Source organism: Polypterus senegalus, chromosome 12 (genome assembly GCF_016835505.1).
Source record: "Polypterus senegalus isolate Bchr_013 chromosome 12, ASM1683550v1, whole genome shotgun sequence".
NCBI classification, from domain to species: Eukaryota; Metazoa; Chordata; class Cladistia; order Polypteriformes; family Polypteridae; genus Polypterus; species Polypterus senegalus.
Genome location: NC_053165.1, coordinates 88,986,418 through 88,999,121, shown reverse-complemented (window position 1 = coordinate 88,999,121; position 12,704 = coordinate 88,986,418).

Here is a 12,704-nt window from a genome sequence, read left to right as displayed (position 1 = left end):
GCGATCGGGAAAGAAAACACTCATTTTTAACTTTCTCAAATGGCTTTACATAGAACTTCAGCATCCTAAGAATTGCAAAGTAAGAAAAACTGCCTGTTTTTCAAATGTTAACGCTAAAAAACAGTGATCCCCCTCAGAAAGTGACTGGGCGCTGTTTAGCTGCCTGAGTCAGGTGCGCGGCGCAAGTGTGTGCGTGAACGCGCAGTGAGACGCTTTGAGTAGAAGCTCAATGGCTTCATTGCGGGTGTGTGCGCGCGCACGTTTGGGACGCTCCGCTAAATAATCTGTAGTTACGTGAATATAATGTGTGCTACAGATGTAATCGTTTAGTCTACTTAAGTATAAAAGTGTTGACTTGTTTTTGGTACATAAACTGTAACAATGTGTAAATCTACAGTAAATTACTGGCTCCTTAGTGCATTACTTTCGAAAGTATTTTTCTGTATCATATTACTGCATATTACAACAAAATACAATACAGTTACTTCACAGAAAACTGGGCTACCAAATTAATGTCATGTAGCAGTACTATACTGTCCAATTACAACAATGAACCATTTCCAATTTACAGACATTTCCTGAATGTCAGCTGTGTTTGTTCAGCGTTTTTGAGTGCTGTTTGTCCATGGTTGCCAGACTTCCAGATTTCAGCTGGACTGTCCCGAGTTCAACAGACAAATCCCAAATCCCACATTGCCTCTGAAAAATCCCGATTGAACAAAAATTGTTCTCCTTAATTTCATTTCTATATTTAATTTTTAGTTAAAGTGGCTCGCTAAATGTTTGTAGGTGGACTGGCGTACCATCTTTTAGGAATAACATTTCTGTCAACTGAATCCGAGTGTTTGGATCGTGTGTGCTCGTGTTGTCGTACTTTTGTCGTGCTCGTCGTATCTGCTCGTGCTCGTGTGTAATTCGTTGTGAAAGTGAAGTGATACTGACAATGACTTTTCGACTAACAAGGTAGGTTGCATCTGCATTTTATTTACATATATCGTATCGTATTATACGAAAAATAAACAGGTTAAAAGTTATAGCAAACATGCCCATATGTCTGTGACTACGTTATATATTTTTTCTCCTATATATCTACTTATTTACATATACTTATGTTTATATTGTACATATCTATATATCTATAATTGTAATTTAATTAAAATGATCTGTTTTTTGTCTTCCTTAGTTCCTTAAAATTTTTTTTGGTCGCACGAAATGCTGGCTGTGCCGATCTGTGATTTTGGAAATCTGTCAACAGTGTGTTTGTCTGACTTCATTTCTTATAAAATGCATACACATCTGAAGTACAGTTTCCCGCTGAAAAGCGCGAGTACGTCACCAATCACAGCACTCGACCTTTGAGGGACGGAGGGGGCGGGTTTCTTGTTTGATTCCGGGTTGCGTACAAGAAAAGACCGCGCATTTCAAAAAATAGGAAGCGGTGAGAAAAAAAAAATCATTAAAAATGTCGAACTTTATCAAACAAACGCTGCTATCACTTCACCGAAAGGAAAACAGATCCTCACTTTTTATCATCCACTACCTACGGCTGCCGGACTGCTACCTGGAATAACTGGTGAGATTGTTTTGGTTCACGTTTGAACTTCGTTTCTGTTGTCCTTTCATCATTTGGGACTTTGCAGGTTTCCATCCATACGGTTACCGTGTTTTCGTATTGGACGTTGTGTGTATGTAGATGTTTGTTCTTCGTTTTGTAATTCTATATTTTTCATGGTCGAGATAAGGTTCATTTTCATCTTTTTCTTTTCTGTCTCTGTAAATATTTGCATTTACATTATAATTGTGGAATTCGGGTTGTGTATTGTATTGTATTGTACTGTATTGGTCTGGCGTGGCTGAGTCCGGACTTCGCACCAGCACAGCCGGAGTGTCTAACTGGCCGCCATCCGAATGTTATCGTGGTTATTACAATTGTAGTAGTACTGCAAATCAGTAACCAGTAATTGACTGTAAATGTACATATTTAAAAGTGTATAAAGCCTTGTTCGTAACCTAACATTACTGTTAATACCAACCTTTCAGCTGTTGCATGTACAGTCCATTATTTTCATTCGTTGATACAATTCCAATGTTTAATCGAATTAGTTTACGTTGTCTGGTGGAAAAGGAAAGATTGCCTTTGTGATGTAGGATATGCTACAGGTTTACCATTTTATAGACAAAAAAAACATAAATCGGCTTCCATAACCACAGAATCTTCTTCACACACTGAACAAAATGCTTACTAGCTGTCTTCAAGTTTCCGTTTCTCACAGTGCAAAGAAGATATGGGAGCAATTTACAGTGTTTCCTCAAAGGGGGCGTTCCTTATGTAAATATGCCAACTTTATGCTAATTTAGTTTTCTGTGCCATCGTGACTTTAATTCATCCTTCCATCCATTATCCAACCCGCTATATCCTAACTACAGGGTCACGGGGGGTCTGCTCGAGCCAATCACAGGGTGCAAGGCAGGAAACAAACCTTGGGGAGGGCACACACACACACACACACCCTAACCCCCCATCACACAGGGATAATTTAGAATTGCCAATGCAACTTTGGACTGTGGGAGGAAACCAGAGTACCCGGAGGAAACCCATGCAGACACGGGGAGAACATGCAAACTCCACGCAGGGAGGACCCGGGAGGCGAACCCGGGTCTCCTAACTGCGAGGCAGCAATGCTACCACTGCTCCACCGTGCCGCCCAATACTGTTATGTTTATTTATTATTATTTTTTAAATACATTCTTTATACTTGGTGGGACCACCCAGACATCACTGCTTCTTGGACCACCTTTACCCTTTATTTAGAGGTCTTGGCAATGGTCACATTGTCTGTTGACAAGTGTGTCTATTTGGAGGTGTTTTGAATTTCTACGGTTTCTGGATTTTTTTGCTTTTGTTTTGTTTAATTTTGGTTTCTTCATTTCAGGCTTTAAAATCGTGGAAAACGTGTTTCCCTAAAACATAAATTCCCACTTATTCTTGTACTTTGAAGCCATTACTTGATGTTGACAGCTAAGATGATACTTGAATGTCTATATAAGAAACATCACCTGGATGCACTAGGACACATCATCAGTGATGTATCCTGAGGTCATCGGGCGTTTCGGGTCTCGCATATTCATACACCCTCGCTCAGGCGACCCCATACTTCACCATACCCCATAACCAGAAATCACAGGGTGTCAAATCAGGGGAGTGTGGAGGCCATGGCAATGGTCCACCACGACCTATCCATCGACCCGGAAAGGTGTGGACGAGATAAAAACAATCCATTAGTGCTATCATAATTTTGACTCGCCCTGTATTCTTGCTTGCTGTGTTTTAAAACCTAAGGTTTCCATCCTTGGCCGTACTGCTTGATTTGGGTGTTTGAGATATGAGTGGATGTCATATAGGTAAGTAATGTGGCGGGTGGGGGGATGAACATGTAAATTATCAAGGCAGATAGTTTAGGCATTTCTAGTATTAACTTGTCCACCAATATATTTTGTGCATTTCACTGATACTTTTACACCACAAAGCAGGTCCCTAAAGTACTTTTTCTGTCCATTTCATTATTTGGCCACTTATTCTTTTGTGGGTGTGTGTTCACCCTTTGCTGGACTGGCATCCTGTCTGGGTATTAATGTACACTGTATAAGGCGTTTCATTGGTTTCTTTGGTTTTTTTTTCTCTCCATCCTTCCTTTATGTCATTAGGCGGTTTAGGAGAGCATGGGGGTTCATGAGGTTACTGGAAAAGGGTTATCTTTGCAAAAGGACGAAGGTCCCTGTCTTTACACTCCTGGTGCTTGCTATTTTGCCATATGGTTGCGAGACATGGACGCTATCCAGTGACGTGAGGCAAAGACGGGACTCCTTCATGTGTGTCTCTTCAGAGTAATTTTGGGCACCGCTGGTTTGACTTTGTGTTGATCATGGAGTCCCGAATGAGGTACATTACCTGCATTGTGAGGGAGAGTCAGTTATGGCACTATGGCCATGTGTCACGATTACCTGAGGGTGATGTTGAGGACCCAAGTGGTTGGACCAGGCCAAGGGGATGACCACGTAACACCTGGCTGTGGCAGATGGAGGGTCATTTCCAGAGGGTGGGGACTGGACTTCTTGTCTGCCCGGTCGGGAGGGGTTTGCCAGTAGGGATCCTGAGCTGTTTCGTAGGTGTGGATTTACAGACTGACCTTCTTAACTTTCTTTAAAGAGATTGTAATCTCGCTGGACAAAAGTAGTCACAGTTCAGGTATGAACATTAGAAAAGTCTGGATCAGAGCAGGCCATTCAGTCCTATCACTTAATTATTGAAACTTAAGAGGTGATACACACTTCAGACACCAACATGGGGCACTCCAGCAAGAATTCCATCCTACATACAGCAGCGTCATGTGCTGCGGGCCTCCTAGGCAGACAAGGAGTGGTGGCGTGCCATGTGTGTTTGGTTCTGTCTGTGGAGAAATGGGTCACATGACCGGTGTGAATGAGTGACAAAAAGGGGTCACTGCAGTCGGCTATGCCAAAGGGCATAGTATACAGGAAGTTTCTGACATTGTGAGTGTGTCAAAGCGTACTGTCCAATGGGTCTTCCAGCACTGGTGCACATCGCAGTCTACTGCTAATCCTCCCCAGAACTGTGGTTGAAAGACAGATAGAGACTGACGCCGTGTCTTGTGCATTGTGACGGCAAACAATTCCTACAGGTGGCCCAATGTTCGTCACTTACAAACTCTGCTAAACCATTACCTTTTGTACTTCATCTTCAGAGTGAACACAGAATGGCTACTGCAGTCTTTGTAGATGGCGGTTGTTGCATGCACAGTGCTGAAACAGCGTGATAGTTAGCTAGATAGATAGATAGATAGATAGGCACTATATAATAGATAGATAGATACTTTATTCATCCCCTCAGGTGTAATTGAGTGTGTGATTGGCATCAGGAACATTCTGAAGCAGCTCGAATGGCCTACAAAATAGAAAATCCATGGGACTATTTGGAGCAACGAGTGAAATGCTGGCGGAGATCTCGGACCAATTTGGCTGAACCAGAAGCAAATATTTGGGCGATTGCACTATTCTCAGTATTTCAGAAATCACCAATATAGTGTTGATGAGGGAACGTATGATGCTAAACTCGGCAACACGATTTCGCCAGCAGTAGGGTAACGTGCTAAAAGTAATGAGTGTTAAGCAGGCCGACTAGTTTTTAAAGTAATGAGAAGCCTGACGCATTTCTTACCTTATGAGAGTAAAAACACCTGTGTTACCGTTATACCCAGCAGCACTGAGTGTACGGCAAGAAGCGCACATCTGCCGGTCCTTTACAGGACTCCATTGCACAAACCATGCAGGACGGAATTTGCCGTGGGTGTTACGGTACCAGAAGCCTATAAAAGCTTCCATTTGACTAAACACTTTAAAACTTAAGAAAGCGATCACAAGTGTTAGGCTTATTTTCAAATTCAAAGTGACTGATGATGTGTGTGGTTTTTCTTTTTGCACACGTTAATGATGGCTCATCACAAATAAAAGATGTCTGTGTTAACCTAGTTGTGTGTGCACGGAAACGCACTGTATGGCTGTATTTAATCAGATGATGATGATGACGACGACGATGACATCAAGGCTACCCCAATGACCTGAAGCCACTAGAGACGCACCAGGCACCAGCAACCTCTTGCTTGATTTTTATGATGTGACAGATGTGTGAACTTGCAGATTTCACTAATCATTAGCAAATGAGGGTCATACGTGAGTAGTTAAGTAAATACATGCTTACTGTAGAGATGTCTGCGCACACACAGAGGAAAAAATCATCTGGCATGCATATTATGGTGGGGCCACAACAAAGTCCCACCATGTCTGATGAATATCTCGGGAGCCCCAGTGTCCCTTCTGCTCCAGAGCTCGAGAGCCCAGCCCTGCCATGCGAGGCCTGTTAATATCTACTTGTAGTAACAGTAAAGGTCATCGTCCAGCCTGCCACAGAGGTTCAAACAGCAAATGTCAAGCCTCAAGTCGGCTCTCTTCAAGGGAGCTTGGTGTGATGTTGCTCGTGCCAAATGGAAAGATTTCTGTTTTAAATCATGTTTACTTATTTAGGAGGACTATTTTAAACATTCAACTGCTAGACTGGTGAGAATGAGAAGGAAATGAAAAGTTACTTCTTTTAGGGAGGATACACGATATTCAATGGAATCTGGAAGTACTCGGACCCCCTTCAACTTTCAGCATGCATTATTGAGTTGTGGAATTAATTTTAATGTTTTTTAATGTTTTTTTGTTTTCTTTAGTTCTCCTTGCGATTTGTTGAACTTGATTGTGACTGGAGCTCACTTTTAGCACACTGAATTGACTGGACATCGTTAAGAAAGGCACGTGTTTGTCCGTGCAAAGAAGATCCCACAACTTGCACTGCAGGTCAGGACAAAAACCAAGCCATGAAGTCCAGGAAGCTCTCTGTAGACCTCTATGATCAAATTGGGGTGAGGTAGCATTCAGGACGAGGTGATCAAACCATTCCTAAAGCTTGGAGTGTTTCGAGGAGCACAGCGGCCTCAATAATCGTGTGAAGCTGAAGAAGTTTGGAACCACCAGGTCACTTATTAGAGTTGGCCATCCAGCCAGATGGTCCTTGGTCAGAAAGGTAAACAAGAACCTAATGGTCACTGTAACAGAGTCAAGTCCTTTGTTGAGATAGGAAGGATGACCACCTCACCAACACTCCCATCAATCGGACGTTTGTGGTACAGTGGCTGACTTCAGCTTTGAGTTTGACAAAAGGCATTTATAAGACTCTGAGACTAGAAGAAAAACGATCCTCTGGTGTGATGAGGAAAAAACAGAACTCTGAAGACCTGGCACTTCTCATTACCTGCCTGATACCATCCCTACAGTGAAGCATGGTGGTGGTGGAGCATCATTGGAGCACTTCTTAGCAGTAGGGTCAAAACTGAGGGAAGAATAAAAGCAGCCAAATACAGAGAGGCCCTTGAAGAACCTGCTCCAGAGTGCATGCCACCTCAGTCTGGAATGACCGTGACTTGAACTGATGTGGCTTTGTGACAAGTCCTTGTGTGGCCCAGTCTTAAACCCCACAGAACAATGTGAGTGGAGACCTGAAGATGGCAGTTGATGGATGCTTACTATCCAGTCTAATGGGGCTTGAGAGGATCTGCCAGGAAAAAATGGGATAAACTGCCCATGTCCAGGTGTGCAAAGCTTGTGGAGACCTGAACAAGAATCATCAATGGTAGAATTGCTACCAAAGGGGCTTCTCTACAGTACTGAATTAAAAACTGAATATTTATTCTAAGAAGAGATTTCAGTTTTTGACTTTAGTAAATTTGCAAACCTTTTTGAAAATATGTTTCAATTTGTAATTATTTGACTGGCCAAAATGACAAATTGTCAAAATTTAAATCGGAAACAAAGTATGCAGAAGATGAAGGGGTCTGAAGGCTTTCTAAATTCAATTGTGTATGTACTTTAATACATAAACAATAAGTTGGTTGTCCTTGTGTACCTTTTTATAAGACAATTGCATGTGCATTTGTATTAATTCATCCAATAAACTCAAACATTTTAATTGACAGCATTTCCTGATAACTGAAGTTGGCTTCTTACTAGTATTTAACATTTAACCGCAAATATCAACTGCTGGCTTTGGATGATATACTGTCAGAAATATTTGTAATTTACTAAAACCTTCAGTCATAGGGGTTTTCAAAGAACGCTTCTTGTAAACAAATAGAATATCGAATGAAGTGGATTAAGGAAATAAAAAGACGGATTTCTTTAAATTAAATCTACAGTACTAACACATTAGAGACACCTTGTGGACAACATAGACATTGCCCATAGAGTTTCATTTATTCACTTAACTGTAATGTTTACAAGAAAATCCCGTAATTGTTTGCACGTCGCGATTTTATTTCCGATTGGCTAAACTCGAGCCGCAACTGTCACACACATTCTGTACATGAATAAACCTAAAACTATCCTGCCATGGACTGGCCTCCTGCTAACATCATCATTTATTTTATAGCACGTCGACATGCAAGTAACTCAATGCTTTACAAGAAGCGAAGAAGAAATGGTTACAATGGATAAATAGTTAAATAAATAAAAAGTATTCTGCCCAATTCAGAAGAAAGGACGCGCAAAGAATTGTTTGATTTACCGCATCACTGACCCCGCCCCTATACCACACGCAAGTAAAAATCCTTCTGAAGATCGTCCGACAACGCCTGCGTGTGTAGGATTGATAAAGATGGATGGCCTAAATTGTACACGTGCTTTGTGAATAAGGGAAGTGTTACTTTATTAATCCCAAGGGGAAATTCACATACTCCAGCATCAGCATACTGATGATGAACAATATTAAAGAGTGATAACAATGCAGGTATAACAGACAATAACTTTGTATCATGTTAACGTTTACCCCCCCAGGTGGAATTGAAGAGTCGCATAGTGTGGGGTCTCCTCAGTCTGTCAGTGAAGCAGGACGGTGACAGCAGTCTGTCGCTGAAGCTGCTCCTCTGTCTGGAGATGATCCTGTTCAGTGGATGCAGTGGATTCTCCATGATTGACAGGAGTCTTCTCAGCGCCCGTCGCTCTGCCACGGATGTCAAACTGTCCAGCTCCGTGTCTACAATAGAGCCTGCCTTCCTCATCAGTTTGTCCAGGTGTGAGGCGTCCCTCTTCTTTATGCTGCCTCCCCAGCACACCACTGCGTAGAAGAGGGCACTCGACACAACCGTCTGGTAGAACATCTGCAGCATCTTATTGCAGATGTTGAAGGACGCCAGTCTTCTAAGGAAGTATAGTCGGCTCTGACCTTTCTTACACAGAGCATCAGTATTGGCAGTCCAGTCCAGTGTGTCATCCAGCTGCACTCCCAGGTATTTATAGGTCTGCACCCTCTGCACAGTCACCTCTGACGATCACGGGGTCCATGAGGGGCTCTTTAAGAGACTAATTCACCCACCTGTATAAACTGGTCTAGAAAAAGTCGCAAGGAGGTGTGTGAGGAGAGAAATGGTGAATTGGATGTTGCAGTAAAAAAGCGAAATCTGTGCATTTTTATGTGAAAGTTTTTTCTTTACTATGTTCACAATATTGCACTGTTAGATTGACTTTCTATATGTTATTGCTGCACCGTTTGTTTATAGATTTCGTTTTTTCTGTTTATTATCATTTCACTAGCTTTTTTGGGGGGTTGTGGGGTTGTATTCATTTGTATTCATGGAAGCCTTGACCAGTAGTATTTTATTTAGTTACCTGTTGTCTGTAATAAAATGTTTATAGGCAGCATAAAGATGAGGGACGCCCCTCGCCTGGACAAACTGGTGAGGAAGGCAGGCTCTATTGTAGGCACGGAGCTGGACAGTTTGACATCTGTGGCAGAGCAACGGCGCTGAGCAGGCACCTGTTAATTATGGAGAATCCACTGCATCCACTGAACAGGATCATCTCCAGACAGAGAAGCAGCTTCAGTGACAGACTGCTGTCACCATCCTGCTCCACTGACGGACTGAGAAGACAGTTCCTCCCCCACTCTATGCGACTCTTCAATACCACCCATGGGGGGTAAACGTTAACATTATACAAAGTTATTGTCTGTTTTACCTGCATTTTTATCACTCTTTAATTTAATATTGTTCTTTATCAGTATGCTGCTGCTGGAATATGTGAATTTCCCCTTGGGATTAATAAAGTATCTATCTCTCTATAAGGGCAAGAGCATTTGTCTTAAATGCCGGACTTGTGCTACACGTACAACCGTCAAAGGGGAAATATTAGATGTGCAAGGAGGGCTTCAGGAAGGGCAGAGGCACTCGTGATCACATTTCCAACCTTCGACGGATTGTGGAAAAATCCGTGGAGTACCGGAAAGTCCTCTGCATGTGTTTCATCAATGGTCAGGAGGCGTTCGATATTCTTGAGCTCTGGATCTGCTCAAAGGAAACGGGCACACCACCTCCACCACGCCTAACCGTCCTTCTAAGATCACTCAATCAAGATCAAGAAGCTACTGTCCGAACGCCATCTGGAGACACGGGTTGGTTCAGGATCGGAAAGGGCACACGTCAAGGATACATCCTGGCACCTACAGTTTTCAACAGTTTGTACGCGGAAGCTGTCACGCGGCAAGCAGACCTGGATGAAAAATGGCCTGAAATTAGGCGGTAGAAACCTCAGCAATCTCTGATAGGCTAATGATACAACACTGCTGGCTGAAAACAAGATGGATCTCGAACATCTGATCAAGAAAGTCAAAGAAGGAAGAGAAGTTTGGACTGCGCCTGAATATAAAGAGGTTAAAGATCAAAAGAGCAAAAAACGCGAACGTCAACCATGAAGAAACTGAAGTGGTGGAAGATCTCATCTTTCTTGGCTCTAAAATTGATCGCGATGGCGTCTGCACCCCAGAGAACAAGAGACGACTGGCACTTGGAAGAAAAATGCGATGATCAGTATGAACAACATATGGAAGTGCAAAGATATCAGCCTGGCAACTAAATGTAGTTTGGTCAGTGTGGTCGTTGTCCCAGTAGCAACATATGTGTGCAAAACCTGGACGCTGAGAAATGAAGACGGGCTGTGGTGCTGGAGATGTCTGCTACGCAGTTCTATCCATTCATCAACCCGCTATATCCTAACTACAGGGTCACGGGGTCTGCTGGAGCCAACCTGCATGTCTTTGGACTGTGGGAGGAAACCGGAGGAAACCCAAGCAGACACGGGGAGAACATGCCAACTCCACGCAGGGAGGACCCGGGAAGCGAACCCGGGTCTCCTATTTGCGAGGCAGCAGCACTACCCACTACGCAGTTCTAGAACGGATCGAATGGAAATTCTCACTGGTGGCCCAGATAGAAAAAGCAAAAGCTCTCCTACGTTGGTCACATTATGCGAAGCATGTCACTGGAGAAGGACGTAATGCGGTGGAATGGTCCGTGGCAAAAGAGGAAGAGACCACATGGTTACAGTATGTGGACCGGACAGAGCAGAATTGAAGGATCGGAAGACATGGTGAACATTGATCCACAGAGTGGCCGAGAGTTGTACAGATGAACGAAACGAAATACTTTAAAAATACAAAGAAACTACACAGCAATGGTTTATTCTTATATCACTTGCTCCGTCGCAATAAACGTGCAATCCCCTAACGACAAGGAGTACAAAAACAGGACGAGTTTTCATATCTGTGGTACGGAAATCATCCCAGATATTTCACATCTCCAGGTGGCCGCCTCGGTTTTGCTGTGTGACTGGCCATTTTTTTTTTTTTAATTTATTTATTTTTTATTTTGTACGCTCTCACTTGACGTGTTTACGTTTTAACGCGTTTTTAGCTGCGCTTCGTAAAAATGTGCGCGCATTCGTTTTGCTGTAAACCTCGACTGTGCGAGTGTCTGCGTCTGCTTCTCGATGCCCTGCTGTCTCATACATGGCCGATTTCTGCTTTCCGTTCAGTGAGCGGCCAGCCACACAGTAATACAAAACCTGAGTTAATTCTCGGTGAATTTCCTAGTGCCACCATGTGGCTGGCTTGAATAGCGCGATTATAATCACAGATCCACTCCATCAAACCTTTTTTTTTTAAATTTGGAGTTAATCACATTTCCAAACCAGCCTAATTTAGTTCAGAGCCCAAGAATAAAGCAGGATATTTGTTTTCACTGTAACGGTGTCGAGTTTTCTCGGCTGTTTTTAAAGGCAGTACTTGAAACTTAAATTTGTAGAAATCGGTATGCAAATTCCGACACTTTTTTAATTCAGGACAAATCGGGTACTTTCAAGCAATATTGTATATGAACAAACATAATAGAAACGAAAGGCAGGATATAACGATAGACAGATGTGAGAGGAAGTATACAATAATTGATAGGCAGTATATAAAAATAGCGTGGCCACAAGTGGGCATAACAGCCCCAAACCCTTGACGCCACCACAAAGCAACAGTCCTTGGTTCAAATCATTCCTTTTATGAAACAGAAAATCCCCTTTTTTTATGGGCTCTTTTATAGTAAGCAGTTCTCTTTCTTTTTTTTTCCTCCTGTCCTCAGCTGGTGATATTTGCTTTAACTCCTCGTCAGAGTCTGATTTATGCTAGAAAGCTCAATAAATAAATATTAAAACAGCAACAACTAATTCCAGAACTACTATAAAATAAACTTTTGCCTTGGCTAAAGATAAAAGTATTTCCAGCACCAGTCCTGGTCCCAGTGAGGTGCTTTACAGGCATATTGTTGTTGGTATAAAGGACCCCCAGTTGTGTTTCCTGACCCACTTCTGCTGAATGGTTTGTAGGCTGAAAGTCCTCAGTGTTGGTTTGTCAGAGAGAGGATGTGAAGAGTTGTTCATAATGGCACTCAGTTTTATTTTCATTCTCTCCTTGCCTACGACCTCCAAGGTGTCCCGTAACTGAGCCTGTACTTTTTATCAACTCGGTGGGCCTCTCTTCAAGGGACTTTACCAGCCCAGCACACCACACTGGCCACCACAGGGTTAGAGAAGATGTCACTTCCCACATTAGAGAAGCATAGTCTGCTAAAGAAGAAGAGCCCACTCTGCCCTTTCTTTTACAGCTCATCTGTGTAACTAGACCAGTCCAGCCTGTCACTGATGAGGTCCCCCAAGTACTTGTTGCGGTGCACCACCTCCACTCCCTAATAGTGATTGGGTGTAGAACCTTGTTG